This window comes from Tachyglossus aculeatus, chromosome 5 (genome assembly GCF_015852505.1).
Source record: "Tachyglossus aculeatus isolate mTacAcu1 chromosome 5, mTacAcu1.pri, whole genome shotgun sequence".
Classification (NCBI taxonomy): Eukaryota; Metazoa; Chordata; class Mammalia; order Monotremata; family Tachyglossidae; genus Tachyglossus; species Tachyglossus aculeatus.
This window is the reverse complement of record NC_052070.1, coordinates 87749215-87773334: the sequence shown is the minus strand read 5'-3', so window position 1 is coordinate 87773334 and position 24120 is coordinate 87749215. Positions and strand designations below refer to the sequence as shown.

General features: G+C 45.9%; 1 protein-coding gene across 1 annotated transcript in view; it reads left to right on the top strand.

Annotated features, from left to right (window-relative positions):
* Window positions 1–24120, top strand: part of PEBP4 (phosphatidylethanolamine binding protein 4) — a 212016-nt gene that overhangs the window by 60124 nt on the left and 127772 nt on the right. The gene's annotated exons all lie outside the window — the stretch shown is intronic.

Below are 24120 nucleotides of genomic sequence, written 5' to 3'. Positions count from 1 at the left end.
CATTAAGCCCTCATTTCCTTAACTTGCTCTCCCTTTTGCATAGTCTGTGTACTTAGATCTGTGACCTTTGAACATTTAATATTAATTCCACCCCTGACCCCACAGCCCTTATATACATAGCTTTAAATTATATATAAATTATTTATTCATATTAATGTCTGTCTCCCTCTCTAGACTGTAAGCTCATTATGGGCAGGGAACATGTCTGCTAATTCTGTTGTACTGCACTCTCCCAAGCTCTTAGTAGAAGCTCTGCACATAGAAAGCACTCAATAAATACAATTGATTGACTGATTCATTGAATCCCAACATCTCTCTGATTCCTGTCTGTCAAGGGTGTTTCTTCCAGCTGGAATGTTCTAGCGAGGATGAAAAGGCCAATTTGAGGAAAAGAAGGTTCCTCCTTTCTGGGACTGAGCAGTACGGACAGCATAGCACTTGGTACCCAGGACTTGCAATATTTTCTCTCTGAGCCATGGGGGATTAAGGGTGTGGTCATACACCCTCCCCAGTTTGAGGTTCCGGGACTCCAGCTGAGATATCGGGGCTGAACCTTGGCAAGTTCTGACAAAAAATGAGCTCTGTACCTGGAGAATCACAATGTCAAGAAAGGAGTAGTAGTAGTAATAGAGCCCACTGGGTGCATTTTTTTATGGCATTTGTCAAGTGCTTACTGTGTTTCAGACACTGTACTAAGTGCTGGGGTAGATATAAGTCAATCAGATTGGATGAAGTCCCTGTCCCACATAGGGCTCACAGTCTTAATCCTCATTTTAACAACGAAGTAACTGAGGCACAGAGAAGTTAAGTAACTGAGGCACAGAGAAGTTAAGTGACTTGCCCAAGGTCACCCTACAGACAAGTGGTGGAGGCAGGATTAGAACCCAGGCCCTTCTGTTCTCAGGTTAGTGATCTAACCACTAGGCCATCAAGCAGTTGGGAAATACTAAGCTAGTGCACATTTCCTTCCCACAAGAGTTTACTCTCTAATCAGGGAGAAAGGCATAAAAGTATTTTCAGAGCAGTCAAAACAAATAATTGAAAGTATGATTGAATAATTGCTGAGGAGGGTATAAGTGCTGTGGGGTTGAGGGTGGAGTGTGTATCAAGTGTTTAAAGGGTAGGCGATCGGTGAGGCAGATAAGTGATGCAGAAGGAAGGGAGAATAGGAAATGAGTTTCTAGTCAGGGAAGGCCTCTTGGTGGTGATGTGGTTTAAAGAGGGCTTTAAGAATATGGAGTTACTCAAGTGCTTCAATGATACAGAAATGCTGAAGTATCAGTTGGTGGGGACATGGTGATATAGGGTGGGGAGAAGAGAGATTAATCGAGGAAGAACAGAAAAAGATGCAATTTCAGAAGGGCGTTGAGGATGGAGAGAGCTGTGTTCTGCTAAATGCGAAGGAAGAGAGAATTCCAGACAGAAGTGGTCATCAGCAAGAGGTCAGCAGAAAAAAAAGAGAAGAACAAGGCACAGTGGGTAGGTTGGCTTGTGAGGAACAAAGAATGTGGGGTGTAGTGGAGGAAGAGAGAGGGTAAGTAAGGGGGAAGAAAGTTGATTGCCTTAAAACTCTCTCACCTGCTATATCCTTCTTGTCCATCTACTCAGTGGATGGAATCCCCCATCAGGATGAGCCTTGATCTTGAAACTGTGGGACTGAGAACTTGTGCAGAAGAATTGATTATAGTGATAGTGGTTTACATAACACCGCTTGCACACTGTCATCTCTGCCAGTAATGTTCCAGCTTGAGCATGGAGTGCAACAAGCTAGTCAGTAGGCAGGGAGACAGCACACTGCACCGTGCCCACAGAGGTTTTATTTTTTTGGTGTGTGTGGAATCAGGACATTATTGAAGGCTTGGGCCCTAAATCCCGGCAAAGAAAACAATCCCCAGAGTCACTTTAGGAGTTCCAGGACTCTGATCAGCCTTCTCTGGATCCTAAAGCCCTCCATATTTCTCAATTCTGCTGTAGGTTTTGGGACATCCTACTCATGGGCAGGGAATATGTCTGTTATATTGTTTTTTTTAACTATCCCAAGGGCTTAGTACAGTGTTCTTCCCACAGTAAGTGCTCAATGAATATGATTGACTGACTGACACACTGCTTTCCATGTCACTACCCTCCTCTCATTGCCACCACTCTATCTGGCTGAAGCCCAGGCATCTCTGAAATCATCGGGATCTGTCTACCACCCCCTTCCCGGTGCTGGTTGAAGAAAGCTCACAAAGTACTCCTACCTATGTCTCCACAGATCCCTTGTCTCCCCGGCACCTGGGGCTTCTCCTCCCAACCTCTGCCACAGGCAGACAAAAAGATCTGAGGTCCCTAAAACATTTAATATGCTCTTAACAAGATAACAGCCCAAACTAAGGTCTTTGCTGCCCACATTGGCCAACTACTTACTTGTCCCTCTGTGCATCTCTACCTTCTCTTTATATCTTTCCTAATTGTCCCTTTTAATTGTTCTCTTCACCATTACAAGTTCTTGCCTAGCCTTTACGTTGCAGCAACAGAGTTCCTCGACTTACTCCGGGTTTCCCCTAGGATGGTGGCTCCTCTTCGTTGGTTGTGTTCCCCACAGGGGCTGCCTACTTGCTTACAGGTTAGGAAAGAAACTCAGCCCTGAAAGATGGCTTAATAATAATAATGATGACATTTCTTAAGTGCTTACTATGTGCCAACCACTGTTCTAAGCGCTGGGTGGATACAAGGTGATCAGGTTGTTCCACGGGGGGCTCACAGTTTTAATCCCCATTTTACAGAAGGGGGAATTGAGGCACAGGGAAGTGAAATGACTTGCCCAAAGTCACACAGCTGACAACTGGCGGAGCCAGATTTTGAACCCATGACCTCTGACTCCAAAGCCCGTGTTCTTTCCATTGAGCCACGCTACATCTCCAAAAGGGGAGTTGCCGGGGATTGAACCTGGGGCCTCATACGTGCAAAGCATGTGCTCTACCACTGAGCCGCAGAATGAGAAACAGAAACCTGTCCATCCAGGGCCTTCTAGCTTACCATTCTTTCTTACAAAGGTTTCAGAGTCACAGATCCCCTTTTCTTCCCCTTTATATAATGTGGCCTACTTGGAAAGTCTAGGAACCTAGATTTTAAGTCCTGATTTACTTCAGATTCATCAGATGATATCAGGCAAGACCAATAAACACCCTGAGTCTTAGTTTGTATTTCAAAGCCCACTGATCCACTCTACATATTTGTTATTCCTGCCTTTCCTGAAGACTTCAGGAGTTCCAGAAGAGGAAATTCATCCCTCTCACTTAGACCAGAACTAAAGAAAACTTCCTCTAGCAGAAAAGAGTTGCTGAGGTAGATGGGCCATTTTCCAACTAGAAGGGTACTGTCCCACACCCAGCTAACATTCTACCTCATCCTCATTTTTCAGATGACATAAGCGAGGCCCAGAGAGGTCTAGTGACTTACCCAGGATCTCATAGCAGGTCAGTGGCAGACCTGGGACTAAAACTTAGTTCTCCGGAACCCCATTCACATGTTCTTGTGCCATGGGTTATTTCTGGGTATCTCATTCATTTATTCAATCACATATATTGAGTGCTTACTGAGTGCAGAACACTGTACTAAATGCTTGGAAAGTACAATTCAGCAACAAATAGAAACAATCTCACTGCTTCAGTCCTTAGAGAAAAACTCCCACCCACTTCTCGCCACTACAAATGTTGAGCATTCACCTTCCGCCTGCCCTGCCTTTCTGTGAGGTTTCTTGCTGATAGCATCATTCATTCATTCATTCATTCGTTCATTCAATCTTTATTGAGTGCTTACAGTGTGCAGAGCACTGTACTAAGTGCTTGGGAAGTACAAATCAGCAACATATAGAGACGGTCCCTACCCAGCAATGGGCTCACAGTCTTTAAGGGGGAGACAGACAACAAAAAACAAGTAGACAGGTGTCAATACCATCAGAATAAATAGAATTATTGCTATATGCACATCACTAATAAAATGAACAGAGTAGTAAGTATGTAGAAATAAAATAGAGTAATATGTCCAAATATATACAAGTGCTGTGGGGAGGGGGAGGGGGTAGGGCAGAGTCTTTAAGGGGGAGACAGAAAACAAAAAACAAGTAGGCAGGTTTCAATACCATCAGAATAAATAGAATTATAGCTATATACACACCACTAATAAAATGAACAGAGTAGTAAATATGTACAAATAAAATAGAGTAATATGTACAAATATATACAAGTGCTGTGGGGAGGGGAAGGGGGTAGGGCAGAGGGAGAGAAGGGGACGATGAGGAGGGGAGGAGGAGGAGGAGAGGAAAAAGGGGGGGATCAGTCTGGGAAGGCCTCCTGGAGAATAATAATAATAATAATGGGATTTATTAAGTGCTTACTATTTGTAGAGCACTGTTCTAAGTGCGGGGAGGTTACAAGGTGATCAGATTGTCCCATGGGGGGCTCACAGTTTTCATTCCCACTTTACAGATGAGGTAACTGAGGCCCAGAGAAGTGAAATGACTTGCCCAAAGTCACACAGCTGACAGTTGGCGGAGCCGGGATTTTGAACCTGTGACCTCTGACTCCGAAGCCCGTATTCTTTCCACTGAGTAGAACTCAAGTCCTCTGACTCGCAGGCCCTGAACTCTCAGTAGGGCTTTGAAGGGACGAAGAGAGCTAGTTTAGTGGATGTGTGGAGGGAGGACATTCCAGGCCAGAGGTAGGATGTGGGCCAGGGGTCAATGGCGGGACAGGCGAGAATGAGGCATAGTGAGGAGGTTAATGGCAGAGGAGTGAAGTGTGCAGGCTGGGCTGTAGAAGGAGAGAATGGAGGTGAGGTAGGAGGGGGCGAGGTGATGGAGAGCCTTGAAGTCGAGAGTGAGGAGTTTTTGCTTGATTCAAAGGTTGATAAGCAACCACTGGAGATTTTTGAGGAGGGGAGTGACATGCCCAGAGCGTTTCTGTACAAAGATAATCCGGGCAGCAGGGTGAAGTATAGACTGAAGCGGGAATCAAAAGTGTATCAAAAAGGGAAGGTTTTCAGGGGTCCCCTGTGAACCCCAGAACCATGGAGATGAGGAAGAGGCTTAGGACTGTATGTTCCTGGACTTTGGTGAGTCTTCCACTCCCACTTAAGGCCTTTACAAACACCATACAGAGATGCATGTAACATCATAGGCATTAAGCTAGGCACGTGGCAGAGTATAATGACAACGTAGGTGCCATCTTTGCCCAACCTTACAGTGTTGCTGTGAGAGAACCTAGGCCTCCCCAGCTTTGCTCCAGGGTTTTTGTGTTCTCTTTCCAGGCCCGTGTGAACTCAAGTGCTATGTCCAGCCCTGGAATTTTGCAGTAGGGATCCAAGAGGAAGGGAGATTGGGTGTTAAAATTTTAAATACCAGACTTAGAAGCATCCAATACCATAGCCTACTAGTCTGGGTACAGGTTATTCAAAATCCACACGATCCAAAATGAAACCGGAAGACTGGACACTCTATTCCCACAGGGAGAAAGGATTAATGCTTCTTTAAAGATTATAAATCCAGTTTAGAGACCTGGGTTCTGCTCCCAGGACGTTTCCTGTATTTGTTGTGTTGGGCTGCATTTTGGTCTGCAGCTTCATGGCAATTCATAGTTAGCAATATCCTTCATTAGCTTGTCCGGGAGGGATTTTGGCTTGAATCATGTCGGCAGTGAGAGGAGCAATGGTTTACCCTGGTAGTGTTTGTAGTCACCACAGACACTAGGTGGTATTTGTTAAGCACTTACTATGTGTCAAGCACTGTTCTAAGTACTGAGGTAGATATAAGATAAAAAGATTAGACACAGTCCCTGTCCCTGTCCCACATGGGGCTCACGGTCTTAATCCCCATTTTATAGATAAGGGAACTGAGGCACAGTAAAGTCAAATGACTTGCCCAAGGTCACACAGCAGACAAGTGGCAGAGCCGGAATTAGAACCCAGGTCTTTCTTACTCCCAGGTGTGTGCTCTATCCACGAGGCCATGCTGGGACTTACTGTTTATAGATTCCTGTAGGATTGCAATCAGAATCTGTTGCTTTTTCTGTTCTTCATGGTTACCCAGAAGTTGGAGCTAGGACCTGGCCTCCACATTGTCACCCATTCTCCCCATTTTTTACAGCTTTGTCCTCAGTGGTGGAACTTGTCCTGTCTCACTTCTACCACTGCATCAGCCTTGTCACTGACCTCCCTGCCTCCGGCCTTTTCCTGCCTCTGCTACCATACTTCACTCTGCTACTCAGATCATTTTCTCAAAAATCATCCATGCAATTCTCTACACCCCTCAAAATACTCCCATGGTTGTCAACCCATCTTCATAGCTAATATAAACTCCTCATCCTTAGTTTCATGAAAGTCAATCAGTTCTCTTCCTCCTACTTAACCTCTCTCTTCTCCTAATATAACCCAGCTGGCACACTTCAGTCCTCTAATACCAACCTACTTATTGTGCCTCCATGTCAACACCCTCACCCGCTTTGCTCACACTCTCCCTCTCGCCTGGAACTTCCTCTTCCATCATGTCATCATCAATGGCATTTATTGAGCACTTACTGTGTGCAGAGAACTGAACTAAGCGCTTTAGAGAGTACAGTACAGCAGAATTGAGAAGCAGCATGGCTCAGTGGAAGGAGCACGGGCTTTGGAGTCAGTGGTCATGGGTTCTAATACCAGCTCCACCACAAGTCTGCTGTGTGACCTTGGGCAAGTCACTTAACTTCTCTGAGCCTCAATTACCTCATCTGTAAAATGGGGATTAAGACTGTGAACCCCGCGTGGGACAACCAGATCATCTTGTTTCCCTCCAGAACTTAGAACAGTGCTTTGCGCATAGTAAGTGCTTAACAAATGCCATTATTATTATTATTATTATTATTATTATTATTATTATTGTTAATTGGCAGACACGTTCCCTGCCTACAGTAAATAGACCACCACTCCCCCCAACTTCAAAGACCTAGTAAAATCTTATCCCTGCTAAGAAGCTTTCCCTGCCTAAGCTCTCCTATCCCCACCCTGTTCTCCTCTCTTCTGCATTACCTATTCTCTGGAGTCCAAATCCCCATACATCTCTCGTACTCACCCACCCCTGCCGCAATTACATACATATCCTTATTCTCAGTTTCTTCCCTTATCTATAATTTATTTTTATATCTATTTCTCCCACTAGGTTGCAAGTAACTTGAGGGCAGGGACCATATCTGCCAATTCTATTATACTCTCCCAAGTGCTTAGTTCGGCACTTTGCACACAGTAAGAGCTCAGTAAATATGATTGATTGGTGGATGAAGTCATGTAGAAATTGTTAGAGCATTAGTGCCTCCCTGCATGATTCCTTTCTGGTGCTGATGAGGATTTTTCCACAGTCACTCTTCAGTAAGCACATGGTCACAGTGCTTTGCACATAGTAAGTGCTTAATAAATGCCATTATTATTATTATTATTTTTATCATGGACAAGTCCCTATGGCTTCTTTAGTAATGAGTAAATGACCTCATTTGGTTTATGATCAGCTTCATCCTCTAGATGAAAGCTGGCTGAGGGCAGGGAATGTGTCTGTTTATTGTTTTATTGTACTCTCCCAAGTGCTTAGTCCAGTGCTCTGCAAACAGTAAGCACTCAGTAAATGCGATTGACTAACTGACTGAATCTCTTTGGTCCCGGCTGTTCCCTGCTGGTCACCCAAATCCGTTACTTTGATTTCAGGGTTCAGAGGCTTCCCAAGGCTTGGGCAGGTCTTGCTTGCATTAGGATCTGGAGAGCCACAAGATGTTGATAATCCTCTGCTCTGAGTACTTTTTCTTTCCAAGATCACTTTCATGGAATCCAGTTGTTTCTTCACAGCAAAATATTGGCAGCTAGTTTTCAACTGAAGGGGCATTTTACAACCAGGGCTGGAAGCCATTTGCCTCGGGTGGTATGGTCAGGGCTTTTCTTGTTGTGAGATTGAATTTCTTGAGGGTTTCTGCTTGGTGTTGGATCTGCTTAAATTGTTGGATCTGCTTAAATTGCTAGCCACTGACCAGAGCCCTAGAAGCACTGCACTGCTACTTCTTCGCTCTGTCAGTCTGCCTGGACATTGGGGACTGATCCCTGACTACCCAAGACCTAGAGGCTGCCAACAAATTTGGAAAGCCCGAGGTGCTATTGGCCAGTTAGATGGGAGTACCTGGGCCAGAATCTAAGGTAGGTCTAGCAGTCTGCTGCTTCCCAGCCATTGTTTTTCCTGCACGAGGCTCTGCACAGAAATGTTTGCTTGGCACTGAGGTGCAGGTTTGTTTCTTACAGACTCAGGCCAAAAGGGTGTTTCCCCCTCAAAAAGTATGCTTGTTTCTTGAAGAGCTGGGTCTGAGAGTCTCCAACAGCAGTAAAAACAAAATACAGGAGTCCCAGCTCCCAGATTAGAGCTTCCATCTTCCTGTCCCACATTCTCTCTGCAACAGAGGCGTTTAAATGTCTTTTTAGTTGCATTTGCATATGTTTGTGTTTTCCTTGTATGCTAGTTAATCTAAATGGGGGAAGTGGTCGTGGTAATTTTGAGTGGGGAGGGAGAATAAAACCATGGTTCTTATAAATGCTAAAAAAAAGAGTGCATTGAGCATGTGCAGAGCAATCATACCTCCACTTGCTTTATTAAAGAATTATATGACATAATTACAAGTTATAATGTCTTTACACATATTTATGGTAATTACGTCAATGCACATTTGATGTTCAGTAATTACAGTAAATACACAACAATCCTCCACAAATCACTTGATCAAGGATTCAAATTCCCCAAGAGAAAGCAAGGGGGGGAGGAGAAAATTAACCCTTCTGTCTCCTGGGTGCTCCAGTCCCTGCCTATGATTATGACATATCTTTAGCCAGAATCTGGGAAGCAGCCATTCAATCAGAAAGGATGAAGGCTACCTAAACCCTCTTTCTCTGGCATGCCTATTTAATTCACTGTTAGTACACACCACAGGTGTCCACTACTCACCAACCCAGAAACACCTAGAGGGAAGGGATCAGGTAACTAGGCCGTGAGATTTCTTTGAACGGTACCCCACACAACACCCTTTTCAGGTAGGTGGTTAGTGGACGTTCTAATGGTGAGCCTAACCCCATATTGTTGCTTGGGAAAATCCTGGAATCTTTAAGCTCTAAAGGAGGACTCTTTTCCCTCCCTTCTCTTCAAAGAATTACTCCAAAAATCCTTCAGTTCCAGGATATGCTACCCATTTTTTTAAGAGCAGCCACACGCTGAGGAGGCAGTTCACCCTGTCTCCCCTCTAAGAGATATTTCCTAGCTAATCTCTCATCTCCCCAGCCTATCTCCCTACCCCCCACCCCCGAGATGCAACACTTATGCACTTGAGTCCCTCTAGACTGTAATCTTGTTGCGGGCAAGGGAACATGTCTACCAACTCTGCTGCACTGTACTCTTCCAAGCTCTTAATGCAGTGCTTGGCACAAAGTAGTGCTCAATGAATTGATTGAGTCCTCACCCTGTAAGCACTCAGGTACTCACCCCAGCCCCTTCCCACCTTAACATTTAATGTGCATATTTTTAAATTCCATCGTTTTCCCTTCCCTTTGATTTTAGTGTCTGTCCCCCAGCTAGACTGTAAACTCCATGAGGGCAGGGATCATATCTACTAACTCTATTGATTTCCCCCAATCATTTAGTACAGTGCTCTGCACAGAAGAAGTGCTCAATACATGCTATTGAATGAATGGCAGAGGAGGGTGTGTGACCTTGGGCAAGTCCCTTCACTTCTATCTGCCTCAGCTATCTCATCTGCAAAATGGGGATTAAGACTGTGAGTCCCATGTGGGACAGACTCTAAGCTCGTTGTGAACAAGAAAAGTGCCTGTTCACTGTACTCTCCCAAGTGCTTAGTACAGTGCTCTTCACACAATAAATATGACTGACTGTCTGACAGGGTCTGTGTCCATTCTGATTGGCTTGTATCTATCTCAGTGTTTAGGACAGTGCCTGAAATATAGTAAATAATAGTAATAGTAATAGTAATAAATATAGTAAGTGCTTAACAAATGTCATTAAAAAAAAGGTGGGGGTTGCCCATTGAATTCTGCTGAGCTGTTCAACCCTTTCTGGAAGGGGAAAATATGTTTTCTCCTTCCTTTGTGCCAAAGGGTTTAGGAGGGTGGTGACAAAGGGTTGCAAACCCAACCCACACTTCCCTGGTGCGAGAAAGGCATTTGGCTACCATTAGTCCACACCATAGAAGTTCATTCATTCATTCAGTCATATTTATTAAACACTTATTCTGTGCAGAGCACTGTACTTAGCACTTGGAAAGTACAAGTTGACAACATAGACAGTCCCTACCCAACAACGGGCTCACAGTCTAGAAGGGGAAGTGAGAAGCAAACAACTGGATGCTAGGGAAGCCAGAAGGCACATCCAAGTTGTTAATCTCTGTGGTATTTGTTCAGCATTTACTATGTGCCAAGTACTGTACTAATCCCTAGGGTAGATACAAGGTTATTGGAAAGAACACAGTACCCAGTATAGTCTAGTCAACAGAGCACAGTCCTGGGAGTCAGAAGGACCTACCTGGGTTCAAATCCCAGCTTCACCACCTGTCGGCTGTGTGACCTCGGGCAAATCACTTAGCTTCTCAGTGCCTCAGTTACCTCACCTGTAAAATGGGGATTAAGACCGAGCCCCAAGTGGGGCATGGACTGTGTCCAACCTGATTAGCTTGTATCTACTCCAGCATTTAGTACAGTGCCTGGCATATATTAAGTGTTCAACAAATACCATTTTAAAAAACCTACAAAGGGCTGCCAATCGAATTTCTCCCACAGCAAGTGGGAGAGGACTGTCCTTTTTCATCCCATTCAAAGGAAGGCATTAGCACGAAGAGCTTTCTTGAAGTCCAGAAAGGATCTCCTTCTGTGTCTGAAGCAGAAATAGCATTCCCGGCTTGAACCCCCTGATTTCATCCCACCTCTGTGACACAAGGACAGCAATTACTCTGAACAGGTGGTCTGAGAGACAGGTTTCACCAGTCCCACGGGAAAACAAAAATCCCTTTTCCCTGGCTTAGACCAGTGTGGGAAAGGATTGAGGCAAGGGCTGACTAATGATTCATAAAAGTAGCAAACTTATTGACTAATAGAATTCTTAGTCATGAAGTCTCCATGTTCCATACATACTGAAATCAAAGCAATTACCAATTGAAATGAGGCTGGAATCCTTAGTGCAGAAAATGCTTGTTTTAGCCCAAGATGGGGGCTAGAGGTGAGTGACCTGCTGCACCTCCGGTAATGAAAGCTCTTCACAGCTTGCCGTGTTTCGCTGGATGGTAATTGCTGCAGCCCCGTGATATGGATCTGACTGCGCTAATGATGCACTGTTCCTTTTTCCAGGCTTCTCTTCACTTTTCACATATTGCCCAGATTCCAAAGGAACGCACCATATCGGAAACGAACACATTAGCAGTGCCATTTTAGCATTTTGCAAATTTTTCAACGTTGCCGGCATTTTCCAGGCCCTTGAAAATTTCTTTTTTAATGGCTCAGGCCCTGAGACATGTAGGCGAATGCCTCATCCGTGTAGTTAAACATGTGAGCAAGTGAAATGGAAACAGATGCAGCATTTTCTTTTCTTCCTTTCTTTTTTTTTTTTTCCGTTTTAGCCAGGACTTTGTACGGTCGGGAACCCTAATTCATATTTTCTTCACACTCACAAAAGACTCTGCTGGAACAAAATTTATGTTGGGAAACAGATTTTTCAAGGCGCATTCTGGTTGGGTGTCTTGTGTGTGCTTTTTAAATATCATTCATTTACAAACTGCAGCAGAGGGGTGGGGCTCTGAGGATGGAGGAGGAGGAGAGAAGACCAGGTTGGATACCCTTAAAAAGAGGTCAGAAAAAATGTTGGAGGCTAATGTGCCTCTGGTGGCCTTTGGGGAGCCAAAATACAAAAATGAAAAAGTTGGGAGGAGAGTATCGTTCCTGTAATCAGAGGGTTATTGCTGATCGTAGGGGAGGACCATTTTGCAAAAGCAGTTTCTTGATGCCAAGCAACAGTTGGCAAGAAACCGCAACTCAGCTCTTCCACTTATAGAGGGTTGATGCTTTGGAGGTGGAGGGCACCAGCCGGAAATTCAATATACGTGGGAGAAATCGGCCAAAGGTAAAGACTCGGGAAAGTGTGCGCCCATTAAGTGAACAGTGATGGGATTGCCAATAAGGTCCATTTCAACGGATCGTTCTCGCCTCCCCACCTCGGAAGGCATTTAGCCGTTCAATAACGGGTCGGAGAGGGAGCGCGCTCCATCCTCTCCGGGCCGGCGTAATCTCCGGTGCCTAAGCCACCACGCTGGGTCCCCAGGGGATAGAAAATTAATTTCTTTCCCTGCCCCGAGTGGCTGATCCCAGCTAGCCTGTGACAAGGCAGGGTTGCTGGGGTCAGGAGTATGAGAGCTCCTGGTGCTGGGAGTAAATGAACAGCGGTCCCTGAGCCTCAGAAGCCTCTAACGATACGGAAATGACATTTTCCAGTTAACTCCACAGCCACGCCAGCCCCAGACGTTGACTCGGCGCGCTGAGATTCAATTATCGAGCCCGTTCGTTCCCCGCCTCACTCCATCCCAGGGGAGTGGCCCAGTGGCCTCTTCTCCAGGTGGGTTTGAATGGAGAGTGACGGGACTGTGGTGGGCCTGGGTAGAGGCAGGCAAATCAAGAGAGAAGGCTTTGCAGCTCAGGAAAGAGACCGTGTCTCCTGGTCTTGAGGAACTGGGGCTCTTGGCTCTCTCCTGGCAGGGCGAGGTGACAGGAAGGAGTGCTCAAAGCCAATAATAATAATAATAATGATGGAATTGTTAAGCACCTACTGTGTGCCACTGTACTAAGCACTGGAGCGGATCCAAGAGTATCTTCTTTTTGATCTTTTTCTTTTTTCCATCTTTTGCTTCTTCCTTTTACTCCACTTCTACGCTACCTGGACCACCAATCCAGGGAGAAGGAGGGCTGTGGCTCCAGTGGATTGGATTTGCCACCACAACCATCTCATCAATCATCAATCAGTAGTATCTCACTTAACTTCTCTGTGCTTCAGTTCCCTCATCTGTATGAATGGGGATTAAGACTGTAAGCCCCCCTTGGGACAACCTTATCACCTTGTAATCTCCCCAGGGCGTAGAACAGTGCTTTGCACATAGTAAGTGCTTAATAAATGCCATTATTATTATTATTATTATTATTGTTATTATTATCTACTGTGTATTGACTTTGTGCAGAGCACTGTATTAAACACTCGGGAGAGTAATAATAATGATGATGATGAGGGTATTTGTTAAGGGTTTACTATGTCCCAGGTACTATACTAAGTGCTGGGGTGGATACAAGCAAATCGAGTTGGACACAGTCCCTGTCCCACAGGGGGCTCACAGTCTCAATCCCCATTTTACAGATGAGGTAACTGAGGCCCAGAGAAGTGAAGTGACTTGCAGGGAAGTGGCAGAACCAGAATTAGAACTCATGACCTTCTAACTTCCAGGCCTGTGCTCTATCCACTATACCATGCTGCTTCCAGGTTCAGGAAGGGAAGGGGGCAGGTCACATCCGCGGTGGAGGCAGAACTGAGTCCCAACCACCATTCACTGCCCCCTCAGTAAGCAGCAAGACCTCTCCTCCCCACCTCTCCCACTAAGCCAGGTGCCATGAGAGGGTCCTGGGTGCAAGAACCTGGGAAGAAACACTGAAAGGTCAGCCTGGAAATGGAGCGGTCCTGGGGAGGATCATGAGGAAAGAGAGGAAACCCGTTGGCCTCCGAATGATAATTAGGTACCTTTCCAGGCTCCTGGCCTTCATTCTTAAATTTGTATCAAAGTCAAAGGGAACTGGATCCAAGTGCTTCTGATTCAGTGATGTTCTCCCAAATGCTGTCTCTTTAGAGCTGTTGGATGCCTCAGCCGCCTTCTATGTCTGTTTTCTTTCCTCCAACCAGCCCCGTTTCTTTTCCTGGAATTGGGACGTGGCACTGAGCCGGCGGAATCCAAACCCAATTTTATTCCCGTTCCTAGCTTGAAGTCGGTGATGCAACAGGGGAGGCTGGAACGCAGCAAGCAGTCTTCTTGCCTCTTGCAGGGGCTCAGGACAGCCGAGGGGTCCTGTGGTGGGGCAGGTCACCCCCAGATCCTTCCATGGCACCACTCCAACCCCCATCTCCTCTTACTCCTCTTCCTCCTTTTCCTTCACCTGGGTGGCTGTGGTCCCCAACTCCACCCCCAAGCTGCTCCATCCCAGAGATGGGTGCATCCCCTCTGAGAAGCAGCGTGGCCTACTGGAAAGAGCACAGCCCTGAGAGTCAGAGGACCTGGGTTCTAATCCCAGCTCTGCCACTTGTCTGCTGTGTGACCCTGGGCAAGTCACTTCATTCATTCATTCATTCAATTGTATTTATTGAGCGCTTACTGTGTGCAGAGCACTGTACTAAGCGCTTGGGAAGTACAAGTTGGCAACATATAGAGACGGTCCCTACCCAACAGTGGGCTCACAGTCTAGAAGGGAATGTTGGTATTTGTTAAGCACTTACTCTGTGCAAAGCACTGTTCTAACCACTGGGGAGGATACAAGGTGATCAGGTTGTCCCAGCTGGGGCCCACAGTCTTCATGCCCATTTTACAGATGAGGGAACTGAGGCCCAGAGAAGTTCAGTGGCTTACCCAAGGTCACGCAGCTGACAAGGGGCTGAGCAGGGATTCGAACCCATGACCTCGGACTCCCGAGCCCGGGCTCTTTCCACTGAGTCACCCTGCACTGCTTTGACGCACAGTGAGCGCTTAACGAATACCACCATTATTATTATTAGACTGTAGGCTCGTTACAGGCAAAGAGAATGCGTCCACTAATTCCGCTGCACTGTGCTCTCCCAAGTGCTTAGTACAGTGCTCTGCACATGGTAAACACTCGCTACCACAGCCTGATTGATTGAAAGTGAGATGACCAGGCCAGCACTGGGTAAGCTTCGCGCCCCCCAAACGCAAGTCAATCAATCAATCAGTCGTATTTATTGAGTACTTACTGTGTGCAGAGCACTGTACTAAGCACTTGGGAGGTACAAGTTGGCAACATAAGTCAGAATCTCCCGGGCCGTAAAGTTCCTGGAGGACCAGCTTTGGGCCTTGAGGGTCCCCCCGCCGGAGTTTGGCCCAGCGGCCGAAATGAGTCTGGAGGCGAGAAGCAGTGTGGCCTAATGGGTAGAGCCCAGATCTGGAGGCAGAAGGACCTGGGTTCTGATCCCGGTCCCCCACCTCGCCTGCTTCATAATAATAATAATAATAATGATAGCATTTATTAAGCGCTTACTATGTGCAAAGCACTGTTCTAAGCGCTGTGGAGGTTACAAGGTGATCAGGTTGCCCCCGGCTCACAGTCTTCATCCCCATTTTCCAGATTAGGGAACTGAGGCCCAGAGAAGTGAAGTGACTTGCCCAAAGTCACCCAGCTGACAAGTGTCGGAGTCGGGAATTGAACCCATGACCTCTGGGCTTGCACTTCTCTGTGTCTCGGTTCCCCCATCCGCAAAATGGGGATTCAATGCCTGCTCTGGCTGCTTCTTTCGATTGTGAGTCCCGTGTGGAATCTAATTACCTTGTATCTACCCCGTGCTTAGAACAGTGTTCGGCACATAGTAAGCACCTGACAAATACCACAGTTATTGTTATAATCTCCAGAAGGGATTGGGGTATGGGTTTGTGGGACTGCTTGGGGCCATGGAGTCGGAGAAGCATCGCCTTTCCACGCTGGGGACCTGGGAAGTGGACGGTAGTGAGAGGAGTCACAGTGAGACCCAGGCCAAGTAATCCATATGGCAGGTGAACCATAGAGTGGCAGAGAACATGCCAGCTGCCCAGGACATGAATAGCATAATGCCACACATCAGGGTTGCCACCGGCAGAGTCAATAGAACTTGGCAGCAGAGCCAGAAACTCCGTCTGGGTCAGAGGATGCCAAGAAGAACTGGTATGTTAGCGTTCGCATGGGAAATAATATTAATGATAACTGTGGTATTTGTGAAGCGCTTATTATGTGCCAAGCACTACTCTAAGCACTAGGATAGATGCAAGATAATCAGGTTGGACATAGCCCCTGTCCCACATAGTGCTTACAGTCTTAATCTCCATTTTACAGATGAGGTAACTGAGGCTCAGAGAAGTGAAGTGGCTTGTCCAAGGTCACACAGCAGACAAGTGGTGGGGCTGGGATTAGAACCCAGGACCTCTGACTTCCAGGATTTTGCTGTTTCCATCAGACCATGTTGCTTCTCTGAAGCAGAGATCCCCATGGAGGGGGCAGAAAGTCAGCATCTTCTTCTGCTCAACAGTCCCTCTTAAGTGCCTCTCTCCAAAGCTTGTCTCCTTCCCAAGCCCCAGTAGCCAAACCTGGGCACTGGTGAAATGGGCACCTGAGAATTTGGGATGTGGCAACATTAGCCACCAGGAGAGTGCTCTATTCCCAGCAGGTGTCCGTTAAATTCCAAATTCCAGAGCTGACTGCTCTGTCTTGTCAGTGCTTTAGTTTCAATTAATCAATCAGTGGTATTTACTGAGCCCTTACTATGTGCAAAGCACTGTACTAAATGAATGGGAGAGTACAATACAACAGAATTAGCAGACAGGTTCCCTGCCTATAATGAGCTTTGGGTCTAGGGGGGTAGACAGACATTAATAGAAATAAATAGGTAATGTATAAGATATCATTTAAAGATACGTGCATAAGTGCTGAGGGGTGGAGGGTGGGAAAAATATCAAACGCCCATAGGTCACAGATCCATTGGTAAGTTGAGGGAACCCTGATCCACCTCTAATGGCAGGTCATTCAGGCAGCCATCCAAGAGTCCTCAGACAGGAGGTTAGCAAAGCAGAACGCAGGGGCGTTTTGTTCGAGTTTCAGTGCCATCGCCTTTATTCCCTCCCAGAATAGCTCAGCCTGTTCGGGCCCTGACCGTTCCTTTCTGAATGCTAGCATGATCTCAAACGCTGGATGGGAAATCAGAACTCCTGGCTTCTGTTTCTGCCTAGAATCACTGTGCGACCCTGAGACCCCGGCCTCTGATTTTGCCCTTCATACGTGGGAGGAGAAGCCCTGCTACTCAGGGAATTGGTAGAACATCACTACGGTTTGGGGAAAAGTTTGGAAGGAGAGCAAAAAATGCCATCGATGATGTTTCCTCTAGACACCATTCATTCATTCAGTCATATTAATTGAGCACTTATTGTGCGCAGAGTACTGTACAAGCACTTGGGAGAGCACAATACAGTATAGATTGCGAGCCCATTGTTGGGTAGGGACCATGTCTATATGTTGCCGACTTGTACTTCCCAAGTGCTTAGTACAGTGCTCTGCACACAGTAAGCACTCAATAAATGTGATTGAATGAATAAACAGATTCCCTGCCCACAATTTGCTTAAAACAATGTAGAGTGGGGGAGACAGATGACAATACAAATTAATAAAATTACATATATGTACTTAAGTGCTGTGGAGCCAGGTGGGGGGAAGAGACTGTAAGCTCATTGTGGACAGGGAATATGTCTGATTATTGTTGTATTGTACTCTCCCAAGTGCTAGTACAGTGGATTGCACACAGTAAGCTCTCAATAAATACGAATGAATGAAATGAATGAATGAATGTTTCCGTTGTGAGCTGACGGGGTCTCTCAGGACAGATTCTCTCTCCATCCTCCCGCTCCAATCAATCAATGGTAATTATTTAGTGCTTACTATGTACAGAGCACTGTACAAAGCTCACGGGAGAATGCAGTGCAGGAGAATTAGCAGACCCATTCCCTGCCCATAATGAGGTCCAGACTGTTCTTGTTTCCCTGGAGTCTTTCTGGTCCCCTTGTGTCTCTTGCAGTTGGTTGATCCATCAGTAATATCTACAGAGTGTTCACAGTGTGTGGAGCACTGCATGAGAACTTGAAAGAGCTCAATAGAGGTATAAGAGGTGAGTCCTCCTCCCAGCAGTGCTAGTAGGAGAGAAGGAAGAGGAATAGGGGAAGAGGAAGTGTTCGTTGTACAATTAGTATTACTGGTACAAAGAACTGTTCTTAACTCTTGGGAAAGATAAAAGAAAGAAGTGACATGTTCCCTGTTCGTAATAATGATGTTAATTATGGTACTTGCTAAGCACTTCCTATGAGCCAAGCACTGTTCTAAGCAGTGGGGTAGCTATAAGTTACTCAGGTTAGACACAGTCCCTGTCCCACATAGGGCTCACAGCCTAATCCCCATTTTACAGATGAGGTAACTGAGTCACAGAGAGGTCAAGTGACTTGTCCAAGGTCACAGCAGACGTGTGGCAGAGCCTGGATTAGAACCCAGGTGCTTGGACTCCAAGGCCTGTGCTCTTTCCTCTATTCCACACTGCTTCTCTATAGGAGATAACACTTGGGAGAAGAAAACATCAAAATGTTTACAAATAGATTTACTGAGATGGGTAATTGAATGCACCCTTGAAAGAAAAGTGTGTACAAAAGTGCTGAGGGTAGGTATGAATAAATGAATTTGTGCTAGAAATGGTTGTTGGGTTGAAACCACTTTGAGGGCTGGACATGAATTGGGGGAGGCTTGCTAAAGAAGGTGAAATTTTACAAGGGCTTGGAATGTGGGGAGATCTGGAATCTGTCAGATTTAGGGAGGGAGGGAGAGCTGGGGGGAGCAGTGTGGCAGAGGACATGGGGGCGGGGGCGTTGAGAATCAGGTACCGTGAGCTTGGATCTAATGATAGCTACAAAATGACCGATATTTACAGTTAAGGGGGAAAAGAGAGATGCCAGTTCTGACAAGCGACTGGAAAGATGGATAAGTGAATAAATAAGTGCTTAAATTGGCATGTACATAAGTTCCAAATTGACATGTACATAAGTGCTATGGGTGGCTGTGAGTATGTAAGTGCTGAGGATATATCCTGGAGAGAGGGAAATTAAGCGAGGAAAGCCTCTCGGAGGTGGTGGGAGTTAAGGAGGTTTGGAAGATGGGGAGGGCTGTGGGCTGGCAGATTTGAAGGGGGAGGGATTGCCAAGCAGGAGGAAGTCCTAGAACAAGAGGCCAGAGGTGGGGTGAGGCCAGAGAGATCAAGATCAGATGATTTGCTGGGGAGAAAGCGGTTGAAGAGGGGAGGCTTTTTACAAGGCTTTCCCTCCCTCTCACACTCTTTCCTGTGTCACGCTTTGGGAGACAAGCCAACTGCCAGCAGCTACGTGTCTCCATATAAGGATTTTTTTTTTACAATTCCCTCCACCCACCCTAATAATAATAATAGTGATGGTAGTGATAAGGGCGATATCTGTCACGCAGTTACTTTGTGCCAAGCACTGTACTAAGGAATCAGCCCTTTCCATCCAAACTGCTACCACGTTAATACAATCACTCATCCTATCCCACCTGAATTACTGCATCAGCCTCTTTTCTGACTTCCCCAGCCTTCTGCTTCTCCCAACTCCAGTCCATTCTTCGCTCTGCTGCCCAGATAATTTTTTTACAAAAAACGTTCAGGACTTTTCCCACGTCTCCTCCAAGAGGCCTTACCTGACTAAGCCCCCCTTTCCTCTTCCCCCACTCCCTTTTGCGATACCTTGACTTGCTCCCTTTGTTCTCCGCGGCCCCCGCCCTACCCCACCCCCGGCCAACCCCATAGCACTTATGTACATATCTGTAGTTTATATATATTAATATCTGTCTCTCCCTTCTCTAGACTGTCAGCACGTTGTGGGCAGGGAATGTGTCTGCTTACTGTTGTATTCTCCCAAGAGCTTAGTACAGTGCTCTGCACACAGTGAGTGCCCAATAAATACAACTGAGTGAATGAATGAATGGGGTAGATACGGTATATGCAAATTGGACAGTCTCTGTTCCACATTTGGATCACAGCGCAAGGAGAAGGAAAAGGCCATTCCCATTGTTTAGATGAGGAAACTGAAGCACAGAGCAGTTAAATGATTTTCCCGAGGTCACACAGAAAGCAAGGTGTGGGGCTGGGATTAGAACCCAGGTCTCCTGAACCCCAAGCCTGTGCTCTATCCACAGGGCCACGCTGTTCCTTTCCTTATTCAGCACGGACTACTAGACTGATCTGTTGCAGGGTCTCCAAATGAAATTTGACTGGATGTGTGGAAGCAACCAGGCAGGGCTGACAACCCTATCGGACTCTGACTTCACGCATAGGGGCACGTGTGCACACATACACACACTTTCTGCTTTCTCATGACCCACGGAGCAGCCCCAAACCCCGTTTGCCCCCTACCCCTCAGCTATTTCAGAGTTTGATTCTTTCCCACCCTCCCACTCCATCTACCAGAGCAAAGCAACCGTCTCATTGCCCAAAGCCCTTCTGTCTTCCATCTCCCTGCCTTCCTCTTCCTTCCAACTCCTCACAAATCCTGTATAGGAGGCTGGGAGTGCTGCACTTACAGCAGATAATGAGTTGAAAACTTACAGCCTGTCTCATCTCTCTTTCTCTCTCTCTCTCTCTGGCTGGTGACTGACACAAATGGAGTTCATCTTTAATCATCTGTTAACTCGTTGTCTATTATAGCTCTTTAATAGCACCATAGATATTCTTAATGAAGCATGATTTAAGGTATTTACAGCACATGGACCGACAGACATCACTCACAGTGTGCAGGTAATGAGGCATAAAACGGCTTTTGAATTCCCCCAAAAGGAGAGTGAACGAGAGGGTTCTCTGCATATGCTCGACACCGAGCTAAAAGGGAAAAACCCACTGGATTCCTGGGTTTGTTTTCAACTGTTTAGGCATTTAAAGTCATTTTAGTGCTTTAGCGGCGTCTGCTTGCACAGAATTGAACAGTCACGGCCACTGAGTGTTTGAGCCTCCCAATTCAGGGGATCCATGGGCCTTTCCTCCATCCATCCAAGATAGTTCTCCCTGGTAGAGCATAGGGAAGAATGGGCTTGCTTTTCCAACCCTGAGACTACACAGGGAGTACTGTAGCTCATCTTTCTTCTTTTCTCTCTGCCCTCCCCTCTGCAGTTTAGGCCAGTAGTGTTACATCTAGATGGAGTAAAGCGTTTTTTGTTCTGTTGCTTTCCTTGCCTGCAAAACAGGGATTTAATACCTAGTTCTCTCTCCTCATTAGACTGTGAGCCTCATGTGGGACCAGGACTGTGTCTGATCAATAATCAGTTAACTGATCAATAATATTTACTGAGCACTTACTGGGTGCAGAGCACTGGGCTAAAGTGCTTGGGAGAGTATAATAGAATTGGAAGGCACAATCCCTGCCCACCAGTTTATCTTTTAATGGGAGGGACAGATAATAATTGTAATATACCTACCCTAGCATTTATCACAGTACTTGGTACCTAGTAAGCCGTTAGCAAATACCACTGTTATTTTATTGTGGGCAAGGAACATGTCTGCCAACTCTTTTGTATTATCCCAAGTGCTTAGTACAGTGCTCTGGGAATAGTAAGTGCTCAGTAAATACCACTGAATGAATGAATAAATTATTACAATTAGCTGATATTGATGTTAAAAGTTCAGAAGCCGTGATTCCACTCTTGCCTCTCCTTCCTCCCTCCACCCATGATTGTGTGCTTTGTGTCCTTAAGCAAATTCATGAACCTCTCTGTGCTCCAACTTCCCACAGAAAAATGGGAAGGTACCCTGTCTATCTCTCAGGAATGTTGGGAAGGTGAAGGAGATCATGTCTGTAAAGTGGCAGGGGCCAATATAAATAGAATATTGTTAATATCCTATAACGTGACTGACACAAAGTAAGCATTTAACAAATACCATTTTAAAAAAAAGAGTCCAGGTGCACTGTGCTGAACACCCCCAATCCAGTACCCCAACCTCAGGCCCAGCAGTGGCCTGAATTTGGAAAAAGAATTTAGTAAATATTGTGTAACTGAGACTGAGTGTCAGACTCCTTTTTGGAAAATGTCAGCTATCAACTGTAGGGCCAAGGGCATCACGGGTCTGGGAAGATGGGTCCTGTTCCCAAAACTGTTTCCTTTCCCCTTCCTGTTAATAGTTCAGGAGAGAGTAGCACCCTTGACAATGTCTTCCTACAATGCCTGGCAGATGGTAAGTGCTTAACAAATATCATTATTATTATTTTCACCTGACTTTTGGATGGCAAGCTAAGCACTACCTATCTACTCTGTCCCCAGAACTAACTTGGCCTGCTAGAAAGCATAGTATTATTATTATTACTACTAATAATAATATTTAAGTACTTACTATGTGCCAAGCACTGTCCTAAGCACAAGTTAGTAATGTTGGACAGAGTCCCTGTTTCACATAGTGCTCACATTCTGAATAGAAGAGAGACAGGCAACAAATTTCCACATTGCAGATGAGGAAACTTGAGGCACAGAGCAGTTAGGTGATTAGGGGGGAGCTTTTTATAGTATTTGTTAATTATAATTGTGGTATTTGTTAAGTGCTTACTATGTGCCATGCATTATACTAAGCACAGAGGTAGATATAAGCTTAATCAGGTTGGACATAGTCTATGTCCCACGTGGGTCTTGCAACATTAATCCCCATTTTACAGTTGAGGTAACTGAGGCCCAGAGAAATTAAGTGATTTACCCGTGATCACACAGCATGTAAGTGGAAGATCAGGGTTAGAACCCAGGTCCTTTGACTCCAGGCACATGCTCTTTCCATTAAGCCCAGAAAGAAGCAAAGGCATTGAATTTTTACCCCTTAAGCACTTGATATTCACCCCACCTTCAGCCCCACAGCACTTGGGTACATTCCCATATACTTTATCATTCTCCCTGTCTGTAATATAGTTTAATGTCTGTCTCTTCCTCTAGACTGTGAGCTCCAAGAAGACAGGGATCATGTCTACCAACTCTGTTGCTGTGCTTTCCCAGTGCTCTTCATACAATAAATACTCAATAAATATTATTGATTGATTGATCAATTGTCCATACTCAGCAGGACAAAAGCAAGTGGCTGGGAGACTGAACCTTAGAGAAGCTCCCCCAGTGCAGTGACTCTACCCAATCATTTTGCTAAATCATTTTGCTATATCTCCAGGTAATCTCAGCATTAAGGAAGTACCCATTCTCCCCCTTTTTCAGAAGTCCCAGCTGAGAATCAGGAAGGTGACAGTGAGTTGTTCAGAGTCACAGAGCATGCCAGTGGTAGAGTGGGGATCAGAACCCAGTGATCCAAACTTTCCAAGCAATTGCTTTTTCCACCAAACCAATCTGCCTCCTCCTGTGCTGCCTCTTTCCATTGCTCCAAGAGGCTAGTTTCAGTGATGATGATGATGGCATTTGTTAAGTGCTTACTATGTGCAAGCACTGTTGTAAGTGCTGAGGGGAGGATACAGGGTGATCAGGTTGTCCCACATGGGGCTCACAGTCTTAATCCCCATTTTACAGATGAGGTAACTGAGGCTCAGAGAAGTTAAGTGACTTGCCCAAGGTCACACAGCAGACATATGGTGGAGCTAGGATTAGAACCCATGACCTCTTACTCCCAAGCCCGGGCTCTGTCCACTGAGCTACGCTGCTTCTCTATTGAACCACGCTGCTTCTCTGTGAGTTGAACTAATTCCCCTCTCAGCCTTGTGTGGCATTGTCTGTGTGACAGTCTTAAGAAAGGTCACAGGAAATGACCATTCAGGGTGCCAATTACTATTGCTACTTATTGCATTTGCTGAGCACTCATTTTGTGTAGAACCCTGAACTAAGCACTGAGGGAAAGTATAAGTGTGACCATTCAGCTATGGTCCCTGGGCCACAGGAGGCTTTCAATCTACACATGGGGAGAGAGGAAGAAACTGGCAGAGGTGTGATCTAACGCAAAGAGCATAAGACTGGCAGTCCAAGAGACCACAGTTCTAATCTCGACTCTTCCACTGAACTGCTTTGTGACCTTGGCCAAATCACTTAACCTCTCTGCAGGTTTCTGCATCTGTAAAATGGGGATAAGAAGCCTGTTCTCCCTCCCCCTTAGACTGTGAGTCCCACGCCGGACAGATACTGTGTCTCACCTGTTTATCTTAGGCTTAATAAAGTGCTTGGCAGGTCTTATCTTGTCGAGTCGTCTTCGACCCATAGTGACGCCATGAACACATCTCCCCGAGAATGCCCCACCTCCAC